Source organism: Varroa destructor, unplaced genomic scaffold, assembly GCF_002443255.2.
Source record: "Varroa destructor unplaced genomic scaffold, Vdes_3.0 BEIS01000007.1, whole genome shotgun sequence".
In the NCBI taxonomy this organism is placed as follows: domain Eukaryota; kingdom Metazoa; phylum Arthropoda; class Arachnida; order Mesostigmata; family Varroidae; genus Varroa; species Varroa destructor.
In genome coordinates, this window is record NW_019211460.1 from 22,702,006 (window position 1) to 22,727,407 (window position 25,402).

General features: G+C 40.8%; 1 protein-coding gene across 2 annotated transcripts in view; it reads left to right on the forward strand.

The window, feature by feature from the left end:
• LOC111254451 (uncharacterized) overlaps positions 1-23,905 on the forward strand; it is a 37,731-nt gene extending 13,826 nt beyond the window's left edge. The window contains exons 5-6 of one of the 2 annotated variants that reach the window (XR_015316682.1): positions 15,403-15,617; positions 16,638-23,905. The gene's annotated coding sequence lies outside the window, so the exon portion shown is untranslated. The remainder of the gene's footprint in view (positions 1-15,402; positions 15,618-16,637) is intronic. The other variant, XR_015316683.1, reaches the window with a different exon arrangement.
• Positions 23,906-25,402: the final 1,497 nt, after the last annotated feature.

The following is a 25,402-nucleotide window of genomic DNA, read 5'->3' on the forward strand; positions in this document are numbered from 1 at the left end:
ATGGACATCCTGATAACGGCGGTCGTTACGTCGGCACAAGCGCATAGCGTGGGTCCGGTATGGACGAGCTGAGGAAGTGAACGAAGGGAAAACAGGACCACGAACCGCATCAACTTGCCAACAACAAAAACTGAAGCAAAGAAAAAACGGCATAAGATTTTCACTGAAGAAATATTTTGCCTAGCTTGAAATTGAGTTCCGCATCGATGCTACATGACGACTCTGCTGAGAAAATGCTCAGAAGGACGGATACACCTAGCTTTGCTTGTGAAACGTTTCAGATCGGTGCTTGACATTTTAAGGACTTGCGTTTATAGTCAATGTGACATTCCAATATGTGCATTGCTTAACAAGTCGGACATAGGGTAACCATTAGTTAAAATATGAAGGGTTCGAAATGAACTGCCATTAGCTTCGTATACAGGTTAAATCTTGTAACGGTATAATCTAAGCCAATGCTCTAATCATGCTAGATCTGTATTACGTTTGAATATACCATGTATATTCGCACAGTCAAGAGGTAGAGTTGGTTATTTGTTTAAACAGTGGACCCTCAAGTTCTATGACAGTGTTATTATACGGTAGCATTCTCTTAACTTCCACGGACAGATGCTTTGCCAGTGGCCAATCCGGCACCAGCCATAGAAATGATACCACAAACACAAAGCTTTTAATAATAACGTGTGCTGCGATAACTGCTGGCTTATTTTATAGTGACAAAGGAGTACGAAGTAAAAAAAAAAAAACGATTTTCGCAACTGCCATCTACTCGTTCACTATCTAGGTCATTGTGGGGGCTGACTGCCAGCTTACCCCCAATTCCAGTAGATCTTCCATATCTTAAATCTATGCCTCGTTTTATTGTCCGTTTTTAGTAATGCTCCGCTCTTAAGTAATAGGGTCAGTTCTGGACCTTTCTTCATCCGTCAATGCAGGTGACATTCGACGACAGAATTAACAACAGTGGCACTAATAACCGACTGATCATCCGTCCTGAGGTTTCAAACGAAGATTGTTTTTCGCTGTGCCATTTTTTTTTCGGTCGTTCTTCCTGCCAGGACCATTCGTTCGTTCATTGCTATTAGACACAACGCGTACTTTGCGCGATCCGTGCGTTGCGGTTGCATCAGTTAGGATATCGTTATTTCATTTCTAGTTAAATCAACTGGGCCGTTCAAAACCTTTATTATTTATCTGTCCGCCACAAGATCGATTGACAGGTTCACTAGTACTGATAGCCATATTAGATATATATAATACAGCTTATCGTTAGAAAGTTATCGTTGCTAAGCGACAGACGGATGGTACACAGTGTATCCAATACAGCCGAAACGGATGAGGATGAAAAAGACTAACAGATAGGCATTCGGATATGGTTTAAAGGAGCAGATGGTTTTCACCGCGTTTTACACAACAATTATAATTCGGGAATCGTACAGGGAGTGGCTCTAGCATTGACTACGCGTCAGTAAGACTAAAGTAGGGCTTGAATTAGGAACACCGCATAACTTGCAGGAGACAGGAGACGGGGATCTCAAGCAATTCAGCGAAGGCTAAATTCGCCCACAAACAGTGTCGAAAAAGTTCAAAGGGGCTAGGAGCTGAGGATTGTACCGTTTGAAATAAATACCCTGTAAAAGTCCTCCGTTGTATACGTTTCTCTAACTTTCTATTTGAATAAATCTTAACTGACCTCATCGTTGAATAAAATATGTCGCCCCGTATTGGAGAAGAAGAAACGATTACGTCTATCGTAGTACATTTTATCGAGCTCGTTTGTTTGCAGATGTAGCTCCACGAATTTAGCTAAACTCGGTTGGTTGAGTACTTCACTTTGGTCCGTATACTTAGAAAAACACATCATGGGATATAAAATGCTTAAGCCGCAAATCGTTACGCACTGCCGCCGTCCCGTTCATGTTTATCATGTCGCTTTATTTACAACTTCGTGTCCACACGACGACAAAAACTCTAGTTTTTTCACCGACACACCCCACGAACTCATTTTCGTCACTGCCCTAGCGGATCTCTCTCTCCTCTCTCTATATATATATATACACACATAGATCTCTGACTTGCAAATGGACTAGCGTTTAGCTCGCCCATGGAATAAGTGACGACGACGTCAAAGAGTTCAACCTCGTTGTGAGGTGGTGGTATAGAGTAGTGGGGCTGTCGCATATCATTGCAGGTAAAAGATCGCCTGCGCAGTCGCATTGGTATAGTTCCACACCCCATCGTGGATACAATGGTGCACGAGCTGCTAAAAGAAACAGCGGATGAGCAAGTTGTAGAAGCACGTGAGACGAAGCTTAATGCTAGGGGTAGCTGGCTCAAGTTGTGGCAGTGGTCATGTCATTTGAGATGGTAATGGTCTGGCCTATCGCCAGAAAAGACCGACTCTGCCCTGGTTACCGCAACCACCATTGCGGTGGAAACCTATAAAGGGGAAAGCTTTAGCTTACGATGAACGATTGAGCCCATAGAGAAGTAAGGCGAAAAGAGGTCGGAGGATGGGGCATTCCAGGGTAGCGGTAAGGGCGATAGCGGTGCTCTCTCTGCATAGGCCCCTTAGTCTCTTGCTTCTCGTGGTTATAGCCGTGTGGTGAAAGTATTGTTCGTGTTACTGCCGCTTTTGTTGGTACCCGTCATCGTCCGCCCTTCTGCATGAGAAAGATAGATGTTCGCTCACAGTTAAGATCTAGGGTCTGAAGTCTTGGGATGAACGAGGGTGGAACTCTAATAGTTGTGTCGTTGTTAGGCGCGAACCTAGACATGTACATCTGACACAGTCGCATGGGCTAATTGTAATTCAGATAGCAGCAGGGCGCAAGACCCATTGGCGGGAGCCGAGATACAGTAGAAACTGCACGCTCGGTGTGGCATCAAACCTCGAACATGTGACAGATGTTGACACCTGTCTGACGACATTTCTTGTTTTTGTTAGGTTAGACGGTGTATGTAGGTAATGGGGGTTGTCGCGTATGCCTGAAGTTAATGGAAATTACTGCACTACCGATTAGTTGCACAATTAGGATATTTTCGAACTAATAGCGCTACATGTTTGATACAGTCTCATATATTTTGACATACACGTATACACTTTGCGTAAATAGGGTGCATTCGCTTTACAGTTGGTCAATAGTGCGTGTATATATTTTAGCGCTAGGCCTTCGTTATGCTGACGTGTCGAGCATATAATTTTTGTGTCGAGGAAATTTAGAAGTACGATCTTCATACAACGATTGATAAAGTCGAGCCTCTTAGCGGTATAATTTCACATATAAGCGACCGCTACGACAGAGAATAAGGGAATAACAGCGACTTTTTTTACTGTTGAGGAAGTTGATTTTGGAGGAAACAATGGAACAGTAGCCTGAATTACAGCTGTTGTTGAAAAGCATGCAGTATTTCTCTCTACGTCGGGTTAACATTTATTTTCCTATATTCGATGTTCTTATATTCTCTGTATTCGATGTAATTATTTAATAAATAATTTGCAGTACCTGGCTCTTATAAGATTTCGGCAATCTGCAACAGTATTGGTCGACTACCAATGCTATCCATTTACCACACGTTCTTGCCGTATCGTTAGTGTGAGCTCGCATCTCGACCAAGGCGACTTGCCACGTGTACATCTTGATAGACCTGCTTTCGCCGCAAGCGCCCTTCACAGCAGCAGTTTCACTGCAAAAATTTCGTTGTTTCCTTCATCAGTGAACCCATTGTAATCGAAGAAAAATTCATAAGGTTTTACTCGCTTTGGGCTCAGCCAAGAAGGACATGAGCTTTGTCAAATAAACAACACCTCGTACGGTTGGCTCAACAACGAAGATACAATACTGCACACTAGAAACGTGTACAAACTAAAATTCGACAATGGAATTCACATATTTCATGATAATCGTAAATTGACCTCGAGATCAATAGAAGTACGTGGCCACTGGGCTAAAGATCTATTCTTAAAAGGGGCTCCTGAACATGACATCCTCAGGGTGGGTTCGTTACACGCACCACATGGACAGAGTCACCAAAATGGTCATTTGATTGATTGCCTCACGAACGAGCTAAAACGAACGCAGATACTCCTGTGAATAGAAAAAGCACTAAGACAACTTGAGGGAATTTTGCCGAACGTGAAGCTTTTGTAGTGCAAAGGAATGAAAATTCTACGATCAGCTTCAAAGACATTGCCCTGCTTTTCCCTGTATTTTATCAGGCGGCACTGATCGCGTCAAGTTAGTCTTAGTGGTGGTATAAGTGACATGTTTGCGTAGTAAATTTAGAAGTACTTGTAGCAAGCAAGGTTCGAGATCGGGTCAGTAGACATGTCAATAATCCACACAATGTGTGTTTGAAATTTAGCCCACATGGCATACATCGTTGTATTGACCTGCAACCCGTAAAAAATCTTGAAGAAGATGTTTAAGACTGGATAGTCCACGTTCGAGGCAACGCTGAAAAGCGATACCGGGCATGGTGCGTAGTCGTAGGTGGTGGTGATTGAAAAAAAATGCGATGCTAAGAAGTTCCTAATTGGCCAGTAGTATAATGAATTTAAGCGGAGCCGACGCCCAAAAAGTTTTTGCTTATTGATTGATTGACCGGTGTACTACCAGTTGCTTGGTTAAGTATAATGGGCTGCCAACTTCAGTAAGCAACGTTCGGCTTGGATTTTGTGCCAGCCGGTAGATAAGCGGGGTTTGTAGCAAATATAAGCTAAACTTTTCAAGTTAATATATGTGCATTCTCGTTACGTACTATGCGTCTAAGTAGACAATACGCTGAGAGGAAAAACACATTCAGTCTATGTATTTGTTAATTTTTTTGATTCCATTAATATAATAGTTTGTGTTTTTAATAATGAATGTCGAACGTGTGTTCCATTTTTTGCTTGCTGCCACTATTAAGCAACTACTTTACCGTATGATTTTTCGACAAAGTTCAGGTTCGTAAACAGATCCTATGAACGTATTTATCATGTCTAGTCAGTTATCATCAACAATTAAGGCCCCGACTTATGGCCCATGGGAGCATATGTGGGAATCTCTGAAAGAGGTACTGATTTACTTTAATAAAAACGTTTAATTTAAAAAAAATAATTAGTTAATATTTTTCTGCCGTATTCACATGCAAATTTCCATAGCTATAGTTATTTATCCTGCTTCAACTACATGTCTCGTTGTTGAAAAGCATTGTTAAGGTAACAGCTAAGTACGAAAGAGCGCAGGTTCGTATTAACGCAGGCTTTACTAAGTCACTGATTATATGAATGCTAATATCAATCATAAACCATATATACGCCATGACTTCTTCTATAAAGTAAAGCGTTTTTGGAGTATTTTTGAGATACTATGTATATATTTCTATCATAGCTAGCAGAGTGAAATAATGAACCATAATATTACTGTCAAAGTAAAGGTCGAATTTTTGAAGTACCAAAATGGCCTTCTGTTAAAGCGTTACAGAATTAAGAGCTGGAATAGTTTTGGCATTAGTATATAATATAGTTGCATACAGGCACGGTATCAGTAAACTTAAAATTATTTCTTCACTATTGATTAGCGATTAAGTTATTTTACAGTCTTGAGATCGATGCCCGCACGTCATTGCCAAGAAGTAAACATGGCAAGAAATGTTTTAATAAATTTATGCATAAAATTAAACAAGTCCTAGTTCAGGTCTGAAAACCAGGACGAACCATACGAATTGTGTTAAAAGGAAAAATAATACAAGGTTTCCGGCAAAACCCCTAGCATTGTTGATATTCACGAAATAACCGGAAAGCTAAGCTAAATTATGTTAAATATATGTATTTTACTCAGGAGATAAAGTTGGAAATACTGCATTATCGAATTAGCGACTTCAAAGCTTGCATAATTTAAATCCTCAGTTGTCAAATGTACGATTGCAAATTTCGTTTGGCCGTAATCCGTCCGAGAGGTCTCGAGAATACGGTGGGCGCAAAAGATCTTCCACTCAGTCTTTTGAAGGGTGGCTCTAACAATCTTTGCCATGCCTAGCTTGTGACTGTGCTACAGAAGGGTGACTTTATGCTGTCAGTCGGGGCTATTCGGTATGGTAACCTGGTGTACGCGATACTACTGCAACATATACAGATACTCATCGGTCATTGAGCTTTCTTAGCCTCTACCAATTGATAGGACGCTTCTAGTCTGACGTCGATCCACCTAGAAACACACTTCCTTTCATGCATAACAGTTTCATGTAGGAGTGTGTCGTTCTGGCTGCGTGCTCCTTGATATCGGTAAAGATGTCGAAAGACAATGCTCAATTTTTTGGGTGGTCAAGCTTCTATTTTTTTTTTATGAAATGCTGCACTCAAAACGTCTGACAAATAGTCGAGTACCTGCAGATAATTTCTTTTGTCAATTTTTCCGGTAAAGTTTTAATAAAATATGCCCTCTTATCGACATTGAATGACCAACAAAGGGGTGCATTTTCCAGGTACTAACTTTAGACTATCTTAAACTTTGCAAACCATTTTTTAACGTCCTTCAGAGCCTACAGAGTTACAGCGCCTTCGTCGTACAATACACAAATATACCCAGGCACTTGAAGAGGTGTTTTTTTTTCTGCAAAAGTCGAATTAAAGTAGGCGTCAAAAAGACACTTTTTTTTCACGTACATCGTTAGAGGCTGAGCTCGAGATAAAGTTCCGTGTAGCACGCAACGATTTCAAACTATTAAAAGATATTCAAACTATACTAAAATTTAAAGATCGAAGAAAGCGGTTTTGAATAGCGCATAGAAACAACTGACCTACAGAGATGCAAAGAAAAAGGCAATATTTGAAAAATATGGACAATATTTATGCATAACCTAAAAATAATACTAATGACTATTAACGTCTCGACAGTTGCATCCACAACTGCTCGGAAAACCTGCAAAAAAAATCTCATCATTCTAGTTGCTCCTTCTTCCTTGCCGGTTTTCAGCAGTTTTCTTAGTGTTTAAAATGTATCTATGTAAAATGGGCCAACAATAGAGATTTACGAAGACCACGTATAATTCTTTCATACAATTCACTTAATAAATAACGCATAACGTCATGTTTACGTTACACTGACTAGGGCCATCATTATTCCGCTAGTTATCCAAAATTTAGAAAAAATAACGGTTTTCCTAGAAATGCAATCTTGGCTATATAGAGTCAAGAACGAATGTGCGTGATTCAGTAATGTATATATTTGCTATTTATCTCTAATTTACAGTATAAAAAAGTATAATGTATGGAAGGACGTAATTATTTAGAGGAATCGTTATGGTACAGCGAACTTAATTTTCTCCTGATTCGAACTTACACAAGTTTTTAGAGCGGTTGTTTGGATACGGGGTTACTCTGTTTGTCACTTTTAAATAGATACCTAAAAGAGTAAATAACTGAAGCAGCTCATGTTTATGTTAAAGTAGGTTAAAGTAGCACACGATAGTCGGCGGCCACCGAAAAGTGAGAATTTGTCTTGGACTCCTTTTTTTTTTTTAACTACCACACATTATCAAAATAAGTAACTCATTTAAACATCAAAAAGTCAGAGATACATCGTTCTGGAACTAGGATATTAACGAACCGGTTTACGGTCTTCTATACAAGTTACGTAGCTCAACTATAGTGCCGTGGACGTTGCCTTGTCTTTCAAGGTTTAAGCCAGGCAATGGCAAACGTTAGTGGTGTTTTCTAGCCTCTGTAACAGATATGAATCCATTAGATCGCAAAGTAAAATTGAAACCGAAAAAACAAATTGTAGCATCTTTCCTACATGTTGTTAGAGCGTCTTTACGTATACCCACAAAACATTAGCAGATCAACCTGCAAAATAATCTATTATTAGATAGCCATTAGCTACCACAAATCTTCACTGTAATGAACGTCGACCCACGTAATTTTTCTACTAGAAATTTCTTCTTGTTTGAGTTCCACAGCAATACACTCTTTGGCCCTGGCAGTCGTTATCAGGCCCTCGACCTCCGTCTTCTTATGACCAATCAGCGATGTTGCTATGTTTGCCTGCCCGATCCACTTGCAAATACTGTTGATGTCCTCGGCGGGCAAGGACCCACTGTAGTCGTTTTTATTACTTAAAACGTACATCTGTGTATCTGTCTGTCAGCGGGTCTCGAGCTGTATCGCCAATCAGTTCTGGGCGTGCGACACAAGCACCTAAAACAAACCATCTATCGGAATATCTCCGACGGTAACTACGAAAATAAGTGTAGCTACTACCAGCTACGTGACACGATCTAACAGCATGAGCTAAATGACTCGAGTACAGACCAATGGTCGCGAATAGCTGGAAAAACCAAGTACGGGAACGGCGAGAAAAAACTAACCATTCCGCGTTTACCGGCGAAGGCTCAATTCTTCGTATGTAGTCGGCTTTAGAAGGCTTTGTCGGGGTTGGACACAATCTTAGCGATTTGCTTGCCTCCTTAGACCACGCACTCAGCAGTAGCAACAGCGCGATGAGGTGTGACGTGCGCTAAGTTTTAACCCGTAGTCCTTGCCGCCCCTATCTACTTCCTTTTGCCTTCTTTTCTTGCCCCTACTGTTTACCGTTAACCAATAGTCTATCGAGCAAGCGTTCCTCTATTTCTCCTCGTATGTCAAATATAAGATAGACAATACCAGTTTTTAGCATTATGACTCAGAAGACGCAGGTGGAAAACCTCAGTGAGTGACGTCGATAAATCAGCTAGACTGTTAGATCGCGGCTCGTCTATGGGCTGCATTGACCCAACAACTGGTAGCGCTGAGCTGTTCGTCTGCGTAGCACACTACCGATGTATACTATTGAAACGACGAGTGCTTGCTTAGCCGGCAGTTGCTAGCTGGCTCAATGCTCAATTGCTGTCCGTTTTTCGCCGATAGGTGACCCTCAGCCACTACTCTAGCGGCCTTCACGGCCACCGACCATCTCTTTTGACCAGTTGTCTGCCAAAGGCCCGACGACGTTTCCATTAGATTGAATGATTTTGTTAGATACCACTGGCCAGCTCGGTTTAGCTTGAGAACTTAAAAACTTTGTGAGAAAGGGACCTATATTGCTCATACGAGAACTAAGAGGGTCAGCAACGGTGCGCAAGGGGGCAAAAACAGGATTCTACCGACTCGGCCACTAACTTGCTATAGCGAGTGAGCAGTCGCGATTTTCGCTTAGAGCGCGAACAGCCAAAAGTAGACGAGTGCGGAAGGCAAGTGCTGCCGTTGGTAATAGAAGCAGAGCGACAATCGAGGTAGTCATAGAACTAACAGCAATAGTGAGCGGCTCCTAAAGCAAAAAGTAGCGGGGGTTCGGACCGAGCGACAATGTAATATACTCCCTCAGGAAAACGGATAGTGATTGCTTTCGAACGTTCAAGCAGAGCAGCCAGACCTGTGCTTCCGCTTAGTGCTTCTTAAACTACACTCATTGTTACTGTATCATACATAGTACAGCTACAGAGGAAACTATCTTTCCTGGGTATTTTCTACCTATACCTGACTCGGGCATTTAGATGTACCTGCAATTGGTCGTTTACTAATTCGTTCGAGTTTTACGTCCAGAATTACCGTGAACCACATTAGATGCTTAGCTGCTCTTATTGGGTCGACGCGAGCATTGTATCAACTTTTTTTGTTATCTGTTATGCATTTGTGTCCCTGAACTTACCTGATCACTGCTTTAAACGGTCGGCCCTGTATTGCCACACCCAGTATGTCTTCAACCAGTCCTGAACCTACAGCCTGCATGGATCGGTCCTAGCACTGATTAGCCGACAGATTATTACTGAATCCTGAAAATGGCCGCCATCGTCCACCACAATATATGCGCCATGTTTCGACGATTACTTTGTTTGATTCCTTTTACATTTCTTACAGATGTTTTAATTATAATATTACAACTTGCTCATGCGCATTCGCTGCTACCATAAGTAATTTCATTAATATCTCTACATATTATTATGTTAGATTATATAAATAATAAGCATAATAATATAATAAGCATCTCATTCATAATGAGCACTTACTTTCTTTGTAGTTTTCGATGTATCGAAATGCAGTGTACTGTTCTTTCGTATGAATAATCGTACGACGTAATTACTAATGGATTATGGAAACCTGTTTCGTCATAGTAAACTTCTGGAAAAATCCCCCGATAGGCAACCGTTTACATTATACATCTTTTGTATACGAGAAGCGCTCGCACTGAACTCTTTTCCATTTATTTATTAAAAAAAAAAAATGCTTCATTCACGTCGAACAAAAAAACCCTTAAATCTCCTAACAGAAGCCTATTGAAGAATATTGAAGTTGAATAAGCTAGCATAGGTCTTGTATAAACATTAAATCTCCATGGTAATAGTACGACGACTATAGCATGGAAAAGATTTTTGCGAACTATATAGCCTACCTGAAGCTCTTAGTAGCTAACTCGAGGACAAGAACGGCCAGCACAAACAATAAAGCAGAATGCCAAGCAACAAATTCTTTCTTGCAGCAGCAGCAGCAATACCGATGCGGTCAGGAACAAGGCTCCTCAACCTCTATCTCGGCCTTTAATATTTTGCCTTTCCTTCTGCGATCACCGAGTAGCGCGTTAATCGGCTTCTCCCGGATCCCGTCAAGGCTTGTCCCTACCTATCGCTCATTTGACACCCACCCACCCCATAACACCGCCAGACAACTCCTTCGTCCTCAAAACCCTGTCTTTCCATTAACCCCGAAACGGGATTTCATTCCAAAAGCAGCAACGGTGATGGAGGCATTCGGAGGAGAAATCTTTACGACCGCCATCTTGTCGTAAATAAGCCGATACATACTGCGAAGGATAAATGACCTCATGCCAATCCACGAGAAGTCGAACAAGTTAAATTGGAAAGCGGGCTCCTTCGAAGAGCGTCAGAGTAGAGGCAGCGGCCAGTTCATCCATTTAAGTCCATACACTTCGTAGCTATAGATACTTATTCTTTAAGGGAAGCGGCTGCTGTAAAGTTGTAATAATATTTTCATTAACGTGTGTATAATAGTATAATGGACCGTCGTCCGTTGCGACGGATTCTAGGGAGCCCTGTAGTAAGGCTAAGGTCCTACTAAGGAATTGGCTAAAAATGCGCGAGGATAAGAATCGCCGCGATTCTGTTCCGTTAGCCTGTATCTTTCCCCTTCTTCCCCTACTGTGCCGTCATCCAGCAGCTACTTCCTGACTAGGCCTGCATCTGCGTGACAAAGTGTGCGGATGTAAAGATTGAGTATCCGCAAGAATCACAGTCAAAATAAAAGAGAATGAAAGGAAAGTTGTCGACAGTCCGAGCCTACGTCCAAAACCGAAATGGGCGTTGACGAGACGCATGAGGAAACGACGATCGAGGGACGAATAGTGGCAGAAACCGGGAACGCTTTTTTTACAGCGCGATAACTGACGAAGAAAACCCATCCGTACCACTTGCAGGCCTCCTTGTGCATTCTTGAGGATTCTCGGCTTCTGTGCCAGCCGCTTCTAATGAGATTCTGTCGATTAGTGGAAGCCCATGCCTTCAAAGCGTTCTAGTTTGTGTGCTGGATCCTGTCAGCTCACGTTGATGCTTTTCCCCTGTACTTTCCAGCTAGCTCAATTTGCGCCTGCCGCAGTTAGACCCATAGGCGTAACAGCTTTCTGTAGCTAACCTAAATCCCACATTAGTGACTGTATTCCGATTGGCTCGGTCACCCATTGGTCTGTTTCTGTTGCGTGGCGTGGGACTACTTCGGTACGGTTTTTCCTTTCCTTTTTCGGCTTTTAGCGCTCCTGCCGGCAGGCCGTCTATCACCTGTCGTCGATAGTGTTATCGTGTACTTAACTCTGAGATATACCAATAAGAATAGAAGGAGTTCCAGCAACTACATGTAGATTGAAATAAGGAAGATCAGAGGGTTGTGGGCCCGGTGGTGAAGACGAATTTATGTACAAAAGCAGATTATCTGTGTAGATTCCCGGATGGATCAGTAGCATTTTTTCGTTGCTAAAGCGTGATAGAGCACAATTTGAATCCATCATTAACGCCTTATCTAAACTAGAGGATAGTCGCGTAGCCACATTTCCATTCGGGAAGAATTGAGATTATTGATATGGTTACTAAAGGAGGAAGACATATTGATATTTGATCATTCTTCGGTCTTTAGATGGGAGACAACAATTAAAGCTTGTTTCAATACTCTTTCAGCTCATTAAGCCGCCGGTTCGCTGTTGGCTAACGACTAATGAACCATAATGGTGCGATATAATCTTGTCTACAATCAATTAGGTATCTAGTGTACGGTTTGATGAATATGTAAGGCTAATAAAGATTGCCTTCATCACCTAGTTCGTACCGCTTGACTCTACATCAACCAACTGCTGCAGCCATCAAGTAAGGCTACTGAAAGTTGCAGTTATGTTACAATGGCAACATATTCTGTAGTGAATCAACTTAAAATTAAGCAATTTATTGCATTTATTTGCAAATATTATTATACAGCTGAATGTACTAATGGCCATTTATTGTAGAGTATTTGTAAAGTTAAAGTTACAGGAGGGGAAAGGCATTTAGTGTCGATGTAAGAAGACCCTAAGACTGCATCGTCAAAGGATTAGTAAGTTTAATCCTTTCGATGAGCAGCAGTCCATGACCTTGATAGGTTCCTGGCTCTATATTTGCGCACGCTAACCTTGTACGAGAAAGATTTCCCAAAGACCTTTTAAACATTTTTAAGGCTTTAGTGGATAGGATTTTGACAAATTTTTGTTGACGTCTAATCCTGTGCAATGGATTATTTTACACTAAGCTCGCATATGCATGATCCAGATTAGATTTAAGAAGGCCGGTGGAATGAATACACACGGAGAAAATGAAACATCTCTCAATGAAATGTAAGTTTCCGCTTAAAATAATAGAAGTTGTACAGTTAGGCTAGGTTACGACCAGGCTCCAAGCATAACCTTTTGGCCTTGACAAACCACCGTATGTAACATTTCGCGTTTCGTTATATTACTAATAGGCCTTCAAGAACCTTATTGGAAATAGGAAAAGTAAAAAAAAAACAAGAACTTATTTCTGTTCTTTCAGATCATACCCATTAACGAATAATTTTCAACTGTTCGCCTCGGTTCCAATCTCTCCAGTAGATCCTTCAGGCAGCTCCATCAGAAGCTAGCTAAAATGATCTGGATACGAAAGTAGCTTATAATTATAGCTAATAATATAATAAACAACTCTCCTTAAAATCTGAGGGAAGTATTCAGTCTTGAAAGAAAAGTGTAATTACGATTCATGTTTTTTTATCAGTTAGATCCTTACTACATACTTACCTATATGTTTAATATGTCTTTGTCTCTCCCTCTCTTTGTTTCCATGCATACATGTATGCGAGGCATATACTACTGGCGGCAGGTATGGGTTGGATATTCCCACAAGTAGAAGCAGGAGTGCTATGCGAAAGTTAAAATTTTTGCTATCGGCTTTTCATAGAGCGCCGGTTGCGATGATCGGAATTCGTTCGCTTGCCAGATGGTAAATGGAGGTTTACCACTGCAGCAGGTAGAAGCCAAGATAGCTGCGGCGGATAAGTCGCTTGAAGCACAATAGAACAGGGGCAGTCGACCGGAAAATAACTTTGCCCGGAACGCTCAGAAAACTAAAATATTCCAGACAAAGCTCAGAATCCATACTCACACTTAAATCTTACCCTTACGCAGCTTCGGCTCATCATATGCAGAGCGGAAATATCTGTGATGAAAATATGGCTGCCTTACAAAATGAATTCGAATATAAATGCTACTTCTTTTACTAGTTAAGTATAACAGCAGCACTGTAGTATTATTCTGGAAACACTAAAAATTACAGGTGGCATGCAAAGGTAAAATTTAGATGGAGAAGGACGGGACGGTAAGAGGGGAGGTATTTATCAGGGATAAATATAAATTGAATTCCCGTTCAGTCTAGTAATCCTGAAATGCATGCTTTTCATCATTATCATTAGTTAATCGTCGGTTCGGGACGTGCGTTTTACTTGTTAAATACTAGATATTGCTTATGTACAAGCTAAAATCGCAAAAAATAATTCGAATTTCAGCAATAGTTTTTAGCCGTGGGCTAAAATTTGGCGAGATAAACGATTGATACGTTATTTTATGTCCTATCTGGACAAACGACCAATCGACGATGGCTAAATTCTGTTTCAAAATTTTTCATTTTAAACGAACAGCTCGAAGAACACTCCGATACTCAGAAGTACGATTTATCTAATCATAGGATTTCTTTACGTAGATCAATAGCTCCAAAGTCTCTATAAATATAAGATTTTTTCCTAATAGCGGTGTTTGACCGAGAGCTTTTATGAATTATATTTGATACATACGACCGATCCTGCATAGTTGTCCCGGCCGGAAAAAGTGAAGCAGCGGAACGTTTTTTCTAAAACAAATTTCGCATGTATTAATGCAACGACATATTTAACAGTTTCTTGTCACGATCGTGTCATTCTCGAGCTAAGTTAGCTCTTTAGGACCATCTACTTCTTTAGGAATCTTTAGGAAAAAGAGCTCTTCGCCTAAAGGGTGCTGTTTAACTATCTGCATTATATTTTTACGTTATTGCTGACAGTGTATATAGTTATAGACAGTTAGAAGCCCATATAGGAAAGGACTGGTTCTTCTTTCTTCTTTAGCTTTATGTGACGCAAATATTACGCATATCACTATTTTGCTAGGGTACATATATAATTGATCCTTCGATTATTGTGAGCACCTTTGACGAGCAGTCGTGTACAGATCGGTCCTAATGGACCCGTTTTTTTAGAGGAGGCGTATCTTGTACTTGTGGAGTTACTAACTGCGACTCTCAAGGAGAAAGGAACTAATCAGCTAAGCAGACATGTCGGTGCTCGTTTTGCCGTGATTGTATTTTACCGTGAATTAGGTAGGAAATTAGGTTTTCAGTTTCAAGGAAATTAGGCCCGATGGTACACATAGGTATTGCAGACGTGGACGAAATTGGAATCCCATGATACCATCATTAAGACACTTAGCAAATTTCCTAAATTAATTTTATAAATGCAATAGAACCAGTACAACCCATATAACGTGAGTTGTTTTTAGTATGACTTTTTGTATGAAGCTTTTAATGGATACCAGTAAAGATGGATAAGTGAAATTCAATTGACTGATAATCGCGAATCTCGTTTTTTATGGCCGACCGTTGTCAGGGCGAACATATTGTAAAAGGGCGATAGTGGCTCTTAGTATGAATTAATTACAGGTCATTAAAAGTACTGGTTTTAATTTATTTCACGCCCGTTTATATGGACTAAAAAAGAGCGATGTATGGTTTAGGTCAAGGTAAGCGACTGCCTTGCTCACTGGTTACTAACAGAATATCTAACTACAGGGTGTTCGAAACCTCAAGGTACGATCAAGTATTCCGTCCTGCTGAGAGCAGTCTTCAAGGAGGTCAAGAGCTGACTACTAAGAGACTCTCTGGACCAAGAGTTGGCCAAGGATCAGAAGGCTATCATATTGAATACGTAATACAATTATTAAGCTGTTCGATAGGGAAACGAAAGCACTTTTTGGCTGACGCCCAGTCATCATAAAGGTCCAATGGTAAGCCTCTCCTTTGCATATGCATACAAAATCAATGTTAGTGTATTAGAAAGTTATACCTGCAACTTACGTTTTCAAAAAGTAGCTATCGACGATAAATATCTTGCAAATCTGTAGGCCCAAACGCGTTTTGTTTAGTCGATTTCGTAACAAATTCGCTCGGACTGTATGATTGTGCAATGATAACACGTTTGCTTATCGAACTCAGATACTAGAAGTGTTACTGCTAAATGATCTTGAAATAAACTTTGAGATGGAAGGGGTGCAGTGGCTAGAAACTGAAACACGCATTTCTAACAATGCAACGTAGCCAAACTGGAGGTTCGTCTGCACTGCATTAGCATTCATACTTCGAAGTGATGAGTCATGCAGGATGCTGGTGCATCCGAATGTTCTGATCACAAATAAGTATATCAAAAAGTATGCCAGACGCGGAATGCTTTGTTCTCAGCTGGTCGGTGTTCTCGAAGCAGCATACGAAATGGACAGTGGATCCATGACTGAAACGTCTAGCGGGTATCTTCGTGACGTTGATATGCTATCGTATTTACTTGCTAAATTTAAGAAAACATTAATTAGTCGAGCTTCGAAACTTTGCGCAGACACACTTCGTCTAATGCAGCAAGTAGCCAACGGTGTGGAGCTCGGATGTATTGCTTACAACATCTATTTACATGCGATCTTGCAAGATGGCTGCGCCGACATGGTGTATCGTTTAAATCATGATAACACGTTTGGTGGCTGAAATTTGCTTAAGAAAAACTGGCCTCCATTTTTTTGTTTTCACCCTCGGCTGTTGCCTTTGTAAAAAGGCGTCCCTGAAACTATTTCTCGTTCGATGTAGCATCAAAAGCTTGCCTCAATAGGCCTCCTTATGCGTGAAGGGATTAACAGTCTATGGGAAAGCCGCCTGAGAGTGTACATAAATATGACATCTGTGACCCTGTTCACTCTGATTTTGTAACGACTATGCCCGTTCCTAAATTGGTCAATTAATTAATCGCTGTTTTTGCATTGCAGTTACGCACAACGAAGCTTCTTACTGAAAAGAAAAACAGCCACGCTCGTGAGTTCCATAAGTCCGGCTCTGCAGGGTCGCGGGTTTGCTGAATCGGCCGCATATTATTTCTGGTTGATTTCCAGCTTTGCGTCAAATGCGTTAAACGCAACTTCCGAATATGATGGGTTTATGAACCGAACCACCGTAAATGTCCCAGCATCCCCATCCGCTTACTGTCTAGTGGGAACTGACGTCGTCGAGCATGAGGGTGGCGTTCTTATCTCAGTGAGCCAGGCACCTGGCATCGGGAGTAGCCTAACCGCAGCATACGGCCAATAGGATCGCTTGCTTCTGGTAGTTTTCAGAACATATTCGTGCCTCTCCGACTGCCATCGTGTGATGACGACTAGGAATCAATGACTCTGTCGCTTGAAAAACGTTTTTGATCGTAAACTTACTGCTGTAACCATTAAACAAGATTTACTACATTTACGGGTTCAATCTAACTTCAACCGCTATAGGGTTAAGATCGTGCATATACGCCGTATGATAGACCTCTCTAACGGTCTATTACGGAGAACTCGTATGGTTGCTGGTATATATGATGTCGTGGTCACAGTCAATGTCGGCGTTTGACCTTAGCAGGTTCAATACAACGTGCATATTATCGCTGGACGCAGTGGTTTGTTCGCTTTCAATCATATAGAAAATATGAATATACTATAGATGCTCACTATTCATCGATGACTGGACTTCGCTCCGTTAATGAAAATTACTCGCCGGGTAATAGTGATAGATAAACTACCTTATGCGCGATCGGCCAAAATCACGGTGCTAGCACTATAAACATAGTAAATTTCGTACAAAAAAAACATCTGATGCTATAGATAGCGTGATTTAGAATTACCTATTCATTCGACCAGCTGCTCTTAGGGTTGATTTTCAGTTCTGTCATATGTCGGCCTCAAATTATATAAGTTAACTCAAGATTTGTCCTTTATGAGTACGGGTTGAGTGACAAAGCATGTCTTACCAAAAAAAGCTCAACATTTGTGTAAACGAGAAACACCCTAAAGGTCATTTCAGATTATGCCTCAGAACCCGGGAAGCAACCTAAAATCAACAGAACCTTAATGAATTTGTTTCATTTACCGTCGATGAGCATCGTCCCTATATGTTTGTTATTACGGATATAGCAGTTGCAAAATACTCATGTTCGGGCAGCACAGGCGGCGGTCTGTGTGGATATACGTAACGTCAGCAGTGCGCTTCAGATCATAAGTTACTTTCTAGATGGAACACAGAATTTGCGTGTTCCACATTGTGGCAGTTATGAAAAGATGGTTAACTTCAAACGCCTTCTATCTACTATGACGGTAATATAACTAACTTTTTTTAATAACTAGGTTAACTTTTTAAATCAATTTTTTTGTAGCACTTCAGTTCACGGTAAAATAGTAAAGTATCGGTTTGCCCAACAGAGAAACATGTGAGGCGGTCCCGGTTCGAAACCGCGTGTGGATATATGTCAGTTCGTGTTGAGATCTGGCCTTCTAGAGTAATAGTTACTGGCAATACAAGACATAAAACTTATTTGGCATTAGACAACTGGCTCTAAACACAAAAAGCAGTACGTTTATGCCAGGTATTTTTGCACACTACATATTTAGTTACCCCAGATTTGACCCGTGAGGTATAATTGAGGCCATTCAAGATGGGGTGAATGGAATAACTAGATCCACCTCAACTGGGTTCGAAACTAGCGAAGCGCAGGCTTACATTTCGGAATTCCACGATATAAGGAAAACTATGTTCGATGGTCTTTTTCCACATATTTAGGCAAAGAAAACCAAATAGCGCTAGTGGAGCTGATAGGCTGTATTAACGAACATTGCAGTTGGAAACCATACTGGACCTAGTGCCGTCCAAAATTAAATTAGCTCTATAAGAAGTAGATCCACTCAAGCCGATAAATAAACGATCGAGTTAGCTGATTTCTGCAACTAGCCAATACATCACTTCAACATAGTAGCGAATAACAGTAGGAATAGTACCTCGAGATTCACCATTGACGCAGCTCCAGCGTGCTATCAACGACGTGCTAACAACAGCATCGAAGTACTGTGTTTTTTTACGGAACCTCAATAAAAATCGTTTTTTAAATCTGAAATTTAATAACGAAAGCACAAATCGTTGTGCACAACCTGAATCACTTTAGCCTCTTAACTTCAGTTAGCGCCTTTGACGCGTAAGCAATTGTTGAACAGGGCTCTACAAATGCAGAATACGCTGCGATGTATAACACTAAACAACTGGTCAGTGTACGTCAAACGAGAGGCGTGTGCAGTAGCGACGGCTTTTTTTACTACTATCTAACCACATAGTTAGATCTTTCAGGAAGTGATTTCACCGAACAACGGGGTAGGTCTAATGATCTCTGCTTAAGCACGTTCAACATTACGTCCTCGATGCAGGTACAGGGTTGTCTAAATTCGAAAATATATGTTTCCTCTCAGGTACAGCAAAGGAATCAACGGCTTTCAGTATCAGACTTCAACTTTTAATTGATAATTATAGTTACGAAATCAATCTCTGTTGAATACTTAAAATACTAGTGAAATGTCACTTAAAATGAAGTACTTTCTAATTAATAAAAAAATAAACAATAGACTTCGTGAAGGGTCGCGTGTGCACGAACTAAAATGGAAGGGTTAAAATTAAGGAACATAGAGAATATTTGCTCCGCGCCTATCAAAGTCTGAACCTTGCTGGGAAAAATAAGTTTGGCTGCAGGCGGCGAAAATACTCGATATGGTTTTCGCGTGCGTGGTTAATTGAGCTTCAGCAAAGCGCTTGAATAACTTTTCAATGGGATCTGTGCGCGTGCAATAGATCAATAACTGTCTGAATCCGAACGTGCATATTAGCCTTCGTACAATAGAATGGTCTCTACGCTTTTCAAAAACCCGGAAAAATGGGAAAAAACCCTTTGCCGAATGTACGTATTGAAAAATGTTAATTGACTGAACCACAATAATGGGGTACTATGTTTACTGAATATTAGCATGCTCTAGGTTAACTTTAATGTGCATGATTATTCCAATAACTTTTCCTGGATTGATGTATTACTACAATAAAAACAGTGCAAGTTGCGGCTATTGCGCTAAGCAATCGAAAGTACCAGCTGCAATACGAAAATAATTTACAATACCAGGCAAGTCTCTGCAAAAGCGTCTGCAGTCCGTTACTTAATCTTGAGATTACCTATCTCTAGGTTCAAGATATTGTTATAAGTCCGCTACGTTCGTATACACTGCTCTTGTATACCGTTCAATATATTTCTCGCACGCCAGATCACTTGATATATGTTAATCGTTTCTAAGCATTACAGATGCTTCACCCAAGGCCTAAATCCGGACCTGTTTTGACCGATGCTTTAACGATTTCACCAGTGCCTTCGTCCGAAACCAGCACCTTACTGAAGAAAGGCTCGCTCCAAACAGGATGTTTTCACTTCAAGTGCAATGCAAGCTTGCTTTGAAGTGCCTTGGCCTAACTTTGACTACACAGGATTTTTTGCGTAGAGCGTACGAAGCTACACTTTAACGAATCTACAATCGCCAGTATCACCTGATACGTAGTTACTGCTCACACCAACTAAGGAAGACGTATATCGTTTAGGCCTCAAATCAAAGATGTTATAATGTCAAACAGAAGTTGCATTGAAAAACGGTGACCGTCAAGACTACAACGTTAGTATCATATCGCAGGAAAAATTCCGGCTACCTCGTATAGTGACTGTATGCAGTTAGGTATATAGTGGCCACATTTGGCACTTCGAGGTTTGCACTGCAAGATTTGCTTTGCAGCATTAGTACCATTTCAAATAAGGGATATATTTATGGTCAGTTGACAGAGACATCGTAATTCCATAAAATAAATACCAAACTTTGTTTTTTTTTTTACAAAACTATACTTTGCTAAACGAAAATCTTGCACAAATAACAATGACGAATTATCAGAGAATTCCAAGTAACTTAGTTAATATAGCACTTCCTTGAGATACTTTTAAGTGAAGTAGCGGCGAAATTTTCGTAGGCTTGGTATGGTAGAGGAGAAAGGTTTAACACAGAACCATGTTAGGGTCGTATCATCATTTTACCCTTATACGTTCATCTAGAAGGTCTCTGTCTGTTAATTTCCAGTCCAAGAACAGGCAAGTGCTCAATTTCACGTTAGCTTTCTATGAAATATTGTTTAGCAGATCTTTTTTAGGGATGACTGTATGCGCACTTCTCATATTCCGAGAATTAGCTTATCTCTAAGAGCTGCCTATTGTGACATCCAAAAAAAAATATTTATGACCCACCATCATTATTGTGGCGCGTCTATTTTGATAACTTTTATGGCCTCTATAAAGAACGAACGTCCTCAAAATCGACCGGCCGCTTGTGTAACAAATACGTCTTTATATCATCATTTTCACATATTTAATGCAGATGTAAATCGCGTTAAAATATAACATGGTTTGCAATCACTGCGGACGTAAATCGTAGCGAAGAAGCTCGATAGGCTTCCCAGCGTCATCAGTCGCGCGCGTCTACAATCTATAACATTAACAGTAGACTATATGAATGGAATTAACACACTCTTTATACACAGTATACACAAATTAATCAAAACCTGTTTCATAGCAACAGTCTTAGAACATTTTAAGTTGGCTAACGACAGCTGATTGTTCTCGACACTGGGCATGTTCATGAAAGGTCCTAGCTTTTGTAAACACCATGTTTTATTACATTATTATTAACAAAGACAATATTAAACCCAGCTGTATAGTATATTGATATTGAGAAGTTTCAACGACGTCGTAAAGAACTCACTTGGTGTTATTTTATGCCCTTTCAAAATGATACTGTACGTAGGCAAACGGACTTGGAGTAAAACAACGGCAATGTAGATTGTAGTTCTCAGTTAAACTTAGCGGAAAAACATCCCTTGCTAGACTGCCAATCGTTCCAGGTTATGTGAATATCTTGAAACCTGACTATTTCCTCAGTCGTGGTCGGTCCCTCCGCTAGCTAACTGAAAGCATCTACGACGATAAAACTTCATATGGTACGTAAACTGGCCAATCTAGAGCATGTCAAGTCTATACGCTTATCGATAGCGCAGCGTACATGGATGGTGTTTAAGATAATGGTGAACATGACCCATTAATAGATGGGATTGATGATATCAGCTAGTGACATCTATAAATCCATTTAAGGCTAGACCCAGAGAATGCGGCAATACTGGAGAAGGGTAATCCGAATGGAAAGGAAGGTTATCGGGGCTCTTTCCGATGACTTGATCCGGAAATAAATCTAAAAAAAAAACATTTAAAAAAAAAGGTGCAATTTTGGACCGTTGCTGTACTATCAAAGAAAAAAAAAAAAGAAATCAATTTTGTTTCCATTTTTTCTCCCAGAACGCATCTGAACCATATTCCTGGATGCCATTTCAATGCGCATTGACCCGCATATCGATAGTATATTTCAATGCAGTATTCCTCAAACCAGTGCATCTGCGACATTCTACCAAATAGCTAGTTCTCAAGTGGTATTGAGGCCGGCAAACGGAATATATTCACCCATACGACGTGGCGAATTCTGCATTTTTCAAAAGGTATTCATAGGGTTTCAGGCCGCTTTCCACATCAGTGTAGGCGTGAAGGTCGAGCCAGTACGGATTTTGTGGCTGCGGCCTTCTGGATAATGGTCGTTAAAAGCGCTAGGTCACTGGAACGGCTGCGAGGGCTTGTATATGAATTCGATTTTCTATGCCACTCGTCCGGCCTGCTTGATTCTTACCTTATTGCAGAACTATTTTGTTGTGAGAAAAGTCTTCGCAAAATGTTTACCATAGATGTCCAAATTCGAACACGTGTCTTACAACAAACTGGGTTATAAAAGGACGAGGCCTTGGGATATATACAGAAGCGCCAACTACGGTATATGTACAGATGTTGTACAACCGCAACAACCTGTTGAAGCACCTTTTGGTAGGATGGCCATTTAAAGTGTTTCGGCAATTTTTCGGGTAGAAACAATTGAACCTTGAAGGCATTAAAGTCTAAGAATTTTTCGTTTCTTCAACTCTGTCCACTAGAGTGTAGGGCAGCCACGTTGCGACAGCAAATGAAAGCTCGTGGAAGGTTACGTACGAGGTTTACGTACATACTACGGCCAAAAGACGGAATTAAGCGGTTTTTAAAAATGCTGCTTCATATTGTTTTCGACGTGTTAGTTACTGAAATGTAGTTTCATACATAGCAGCTAGAATGACAGGGCATAGGGGATAAATGGGAGGAAATTGGGTCTTAATGGGTAAATCTTTGAGGTCTATTTGAGACCTTGGTCGACAGGGAACAAAATGTGATCCCTAGTTCACAAGCGAACTCGTTCATTCATTTAACTATGTTCCATAATGACAGTAGCGGCCATTGCAGTGGTCTTAGATTACGTTACCTGCCTGTAATTTAGGAGTGTTCCTATTTAGTCTGCTTGCTTTGCGATAAGTACTTGATAGCTTTCTATCCGTATATTATTAAATTGACTGCGAGAATAGTTAAGCATTTTACATAACTCTATTTGACACTACAATACCTGCCTATAAACTGATCTGCTTTCATTGCCGGTTTCGGCCTTATTCTCACTTTTGCAGAGTCACTGGTACGATTACTATTAAGCTTCTCTTAATATTAGATTTGAAAACTCTTCACCTAGAGTTCAGTGTTTATCGATGTTATGCCATAAACTGAATCCTTTTTGTGTGCTTAGTCTCAGTCCCACACCTGTTTCGATGCTAGTCTAACAATACATAATGTGCAAAACGAAAAAAAAGTTTCCCGGTCCATTGGAGCACCTAATATAACGGTACACTAATATACATTTCGACCGTCGTACGCGGCTCTTATCAGGCGTCGGTAATGGCTCGCTGACAATGTTCGCTGCAGTGCTCGAGTCTCATGCAACGGAAAATCGCTGGTCTCGTCGTCAACTCACCACCTGTTATAAATAGATAGACGTGACAGCCATTGACAAAGACGGCCTATCGAGCGCGTTTCCCATTGCGTGCCTTCTTTTCTCATTCCCTGTTTCCTTGTCTTTATTCGCCATGAAGTAGCCAAAACATACCAAGCCAGACTCAAGGGGCACGTCCCCATTGATCAATTACAGACAAAAGAAGTCGGCAAATGTAAAGCCGGAGCCACTCATAGTAATCGCGGCTCAACGGCAGCAAATAATCATTATGAATAGCTAGCGGACGGAATTGCGTTTTCGTTAAAAGAAAGAATGCGGTTATTGTACTCCCTAAAGTTAGATTCTTGTGTAATAATCCTCAGGCCCAGCAAATCAGGCGCGGGTCCTCTATGTGGTGATCCCAAGGTTGACACAATGCCAAATACTGTGGCGTGGCCTGTTTATATTAACCGAGTTGCTGGTTTCGGTTACTGTCAGATGGACTCTGACGTCGAGCGCCGTGATGGGCAGGTCCTTATCTTTGTGAACCAGGCACCTAGCAAAATGCGGTAATTCGACAGCAGTTTGAGAACATCGCCAGGCCATGCTCGCCGCCAAGAGCCTAAGGCGCTAGAACAAGTCACCCCATCAATGGCCTCGTCATCTAGAAGACCTTCGTAATTGCTGCCATTATTATTATTATTACTGAACGTATACGGAACAGGTATACATAAATGGAGCAGTGCCAGGCCAACCTCGTCATCATATTTATGTCGTTAAGACAATCATCTGTTAGAGCACTTCAGCACTGCTCGGACGTGGCCGTATTTCGAATAGATGTTCGACTACGTTCGGTCGGGTCGCTCAGTGGTCGTTAGCCGTCGATGTAAGCGAGAAGATAGTTCTTCACACAGTCTCAAAAGATCAAAAGGTAAAGCTAAACAGAGCATGCAGCTAACTCAACGATACGCGTACGATACATGTGCAAAAACGACTGAATTTTAAGTGTGTTTGTTGTGATCTTCGCAACAGATGAAGTTGCGAAGAAGTAAAGAATAAATGTTTCATTGATAGCAATTATATATACGGCTGATTGACTCACTTCTTCTTATGCGGGTAAACTTTAAGAGCAATACATCTCTCATAGTTACTTGCTTGTACACAGTATGGACGACAGATGTTATAAGTTGATATTATAGCTTTATATGTGTATTGCTCGAACGATATACGCCAGGTATGTTTTGAGTAGCAATAAATAATAATACTAATATCCGCACAAATTAGGTTAATTTAAATGCAATTCATTACGCGTATCGAAGCAAAGATTTTATATAAGCAAAGGCTATAATTTTTGCGTAGGTTAGAAGTGGCAATATGGCCACCGCTTACGGCAATTCCACCATCAGCTGCAAACAGCAACTGAGCGCCGAGCAATGTTGACATATTATTCACTGATGTATTGCGTCTGTTCACACGAATAATTGATGTTTTCCATTGCAGATTTGTGTATCAAAAATGAGCCCTTAAAGGCCAAATCCTTTTAAGGATCTTCCGGTTTACCTCCTGATTTTTTTCGGAAGCCGCAATAATGATGCAGACCGTCGATTTAAGTAATCTTGACAGCGGTTCGTATAGAGACCAAACAGTGGATAGTGTCTGATTTTTGCTCAAAAACACTACACCGTATAATGGGTTTATTCCGATATTTAGAGTAGTGTATGCCACGAAGGATAGCCTGCCAAGCCTTGTCCGAACTTTGGTGACCTTCGAGGTACGTAGGG